Source organism: Cebus imitator, unplaced genomic scaffold (genome assembly GCF_001604975.1).
Source record: "Cebus imitator isolate Cc_AM_T3 unplaced genomic scaffold, Cebus_imitator-1.0 Scaffold504, whole genome shotgun sequence".
Classification (NCBI taxonomy): domain Eukaryota; kingdom Metazoa; phylum Chordata; class Mammalia; order Primates; family Cebidae; genus Cebus; species Cebus imitator.
In genome coordinates, this window is record NW_016107819.1 from 268,377 (window position 1) to 272,595 (window position 4,219).

A 4,219-nucleotide genomic window follows, 5' to 3' on the forward strand; every position below is an offset into this window, starting at 1 on the left:
AAAAAAACCTAAAATTTCTATGGAACAACAAAAGACCCAGAATAGCAATAGCTATTCTAAGCAAAAAGAACCAAACTGGAGGAATCACATTACCTGACTTCAAATTATACCACAAGCTATAGTAACAAAAATGGCATGGTACTGGCTTAAAAACAGACATGCAGACCTGTGTAACAGAATATAGAAAATACAGAAATAAACCCATAAATCTACAGCGACCTCATTTTTTGCAAAGGTGCCAAGAACATACACTGGGGAAAGGAAAGAATTTATAAGTGCTAGAAAAACTGGTTATCCATATAAAGAAGAATGAAATTAGACCTCTGTCTCTTGCTTTATGGAAAAAAAAATGAAATCAAAAGTGATTAAAGACTTAAATGGAAGATCTCAACCTATGAAACTAGTAAAAGAAAAAACAAAGGGAAAATCTCCAGGATATTGAAATGTCCAAGGATTTATTCGGTAATACTCCGCAAGCACAGACAACAAAAGCAAAAATAGACAAACTGGATTGCATCATCTTAAACAGCTTTTGCATACCAAAGAAACAATCAACAAAGTGAAAAGACAACCCACAGAATGGGAGAGCATATTTCCAAACTACTCATCTGACAAGGGAATGATAGCCAGAATATATAAGAAAACCAAACAACTCTGTTGGATAAAATCTAATAATCAAACTGAAAAATGGAGAAAAGATCTGAATAGATATTTCTCAAAAAAGACATGTAAATGCAAACAGATACATGAAATGTGGCTCCGTATTCCTGCTCATCAGAAAAACACAAATGAAAATTCCAGTGAGATACCATCTCACTTCAGTAAAAATGGCATTTATCACAGAGTCAGTCAATAACAAGTCCTGGTAAGAATGTGGACAACAGGCAATCTTCTCACACAGTTGGTGGGAATGTACATTAGTAAAACCAGTATGAACAGTTTGAAGGTTCTCCAAAAATAAAAATAGAGCGACCATACTCTCCAGTAATCCCATTCCAAGGTATGTTCCCACGATAAAGGAATTCAGTACATTGAAGACTTATCTGCACAATAATGTTTGCTGCAGCGCTATTCACAATAGCCAAGATTTGGAAGCAACCCGTGTCCAATAGCAGATGAATGGATAAAGAAATTATGGTACATATTTACAATTGAGTACTATTAAGTACTATTAAGCTATAAAAATAATGAGGTCCTGTCATTGCTCCATGAAATAAGCAAGGCACAAAACAACAAACTGCAGATGTTCTTACTTATTAGTAAGAGCTAAAATGTAAAATAATTGTATTTTAGATTCTCAAATGTTAACCATTCTAATAAGCATTATTGGAATCTTTTTTGGTTTTTGTGTGCATCTTCCTAATAACAAATGATGTTGGCCATCTTTTTATATTCCTTTTTCTGAATGGTATATCCTCTTTGGTAAAGTGTCTGTTCAGATGATGTGCATATTTTTAAAAACTAGTAGACTTCATTTTTAAAACATTGCTAATCCAAAAATAGAGAAAACTTCATAAAAATTACAGTTTCCTACATAATTGCACCATTTTTCCTGCCCTGTCCCCTTCACACACACACATAGTGTCTCCTATAATTTATATTTTGTATTATTATGGCAGGTTTGCTACAACTGATGAATCCGTATTGATACATCATTATTAAGTAAAGTCAACAGTTTACATCAGGCTCTGGGTATGCTAAAAGTTTTGATAAGTGTGTAATGGCAAGTATTCATCATCATATCATAAAGAATTGCTTCGCCATCTTAGATTTCCTGTGTACTCCTATGTATTAATTCCCTATGCCCCAACCCCAACCACTAAGCCCTTGGAAACCACTAATATTTTTAGTATATTTATAGTTACCTGTTCCAGAATATTGTATGATTGTAATCATACATTATGTAGCCTTTTTAGATTTTCCTCTTTCTCTTAGTAATATGCTTTCATGATTCCTCTAGGTCTTTCTCACTTGACAATGACTGAAAGTTCCTGTTGCTCAACATACCTGTCAGCATTTGATGTTTCAGTGTTTGGAATATTAGCCATTGTCTTGGGTGTAGGGTGCTATCTCCTAGGTACTTTAATTTGCAATTCTCTACTGCTATATGACATTGAACAGTTTTATTATATATGTTTATTTTCCATTCCTATATATTTATTCTTTGGTGGGGTACCTGTTGAGATTTATTTGCCCACTTTAAATTGGGTTTTGTTTTCTTATGGTTGGGTTTTCAGAGTTTTGTGCATATTTAAATACACATCTTTTACCAAATATGTGTTTGACAAAACATACAAGTTTCTGGCTTTTCTTTACATTATCTTAGCAGTGTCATTTCAGAGTGGAAGTTTTTATTTATCACGAAATCCAATTTATCTTCTCTTTCTTAAATGGTTGGTATTTTTGGTATTGCATTTGAGAAAGTCATCATAAAACCCAAGATCACCTAAGATTTGCATCTGTAAGTTTGACCAAAACGTTGGTATTGCATCTAAAAACATCAAACACCGCATGTTCTCACTCATAGGCAGGTGTTGAACAATGAGAACACATGGACACAGGGAGGGGAGCACTACACACTGGGGTCTGTTGGGAGGAAATAGGGGAGGGACAGCAGGGGGTGGGGAGTTGGGGAGAGATAGCATGGAGAAATGCCAGATATAGGTAAAGGGGAGGAAGGTAGCAAATCACGCTGCCATGTGTGTACCTATGCAACAATCTTGCATGTTCTTCACATGTACCCCAAAACCTAAAATGCAATTAAAAAATGTGGGAGACATGAGGAAAAAAGAAAAAAAACTTCATCGCCAAAACCAAGTCACCTAGGGTTTGCACCCATAAGTTGGACCAATATTTAAAACTGTGATAAAATATGTTTGTGAATAAATGAATAATTTCCCCACAGACAAATATGTGGGGAAATTAACTAAACATTTTTGGGAAAAAGCTATCAACATTATAAAAGTATAAAATATTCATACTCTGTTCATACTGACTTTGTTTCCACATTAATGTGCATTCCTTATAAGTAATTATAGGCATTTGTCCTAGAATTTATGCTCAAATATGTTGAATTTATTTATATTAATTATAGTCACGAAATACATATGTGTTCATCAAGAGGAAAATTGTTCAATTTGTTATTGTACAGAAATAAACTGGAACTCTAGGGAGTAGTCCCAATAGTAAGATGGATGTATCTGTGCTGTCATGGAAAGATCTTAGATCCATTTTAATAAGTGATTATATTGGTTAGTTAGGGCTGCCACAGCAAAGTACCACACCTGAATGACATAAACAACAGGAATTTATTGTCTCATAGTTTTGGAGTCTGGTGGTTAAAGAGCAAGGCATTTGCAAGGTTGATTCCTTCTGAGGGCTGTAGGGAGGGATGTTTTCCAGGCCTCTCTCCTTGACATGTAGATGGCTTTCTTCAGTCCACGAGTGCTCACATTGTCATCCCTCTCACTCATATCTCTGTATCTAAATCTCTCCTTTTTATAATGACTCCCTTCATATTCGATTAGGGAGAGCGTTAATAACCTCATTTTAACCTGATTGCATCTGAAATAATACTATCTCCAAATAATGTCACATTTTAATTTTAACATACAATTTTGGGATGAAATTGAACCTATAATAGTGGCAAAGGCAAGCAGCAGATCTATATGCATATTATTACACATGTATAGTTTTATATGTATACATGTACATATATAAACAGCACATACATGTGTGCTATTACATATAATGTATCCTTACATATATGTGTATATATATTAGCACATCTGTATTTCTAAAAGCCTAAAATCATCTTTTAAAACTTACATACCACGTTGTTAATTGTGGAAACCTCTGAGAAGGGGCCTGAATTTTGGCGAAACTTTCTAAAGGAAAGAAATGTGATTTCTATGTATTTTTAGAATTTTTTGCAACAATAATATATGCAGTATTTATTTAGAAGAAAAATATTAAAGTAAGCCCAAGAAAAGAAAGAGGAGCAGCATAGTAGTCTGATAAAGTAACACTAAGCTGATGGAACCAAAAAATCGCTGAAATTATAATGGCTTAACCCAAGTTTATTTTTGTGCTCATAAATTCTAATTTGAGTTGACACAGTGCTATGTGTTGAATTGCAGCCCTCTTCCCAAATTCATTTATCCAAGTCATAACCTCCAGCACCTCAGAATGTCACTGTATTTGAAGACGGGGTCTTTGA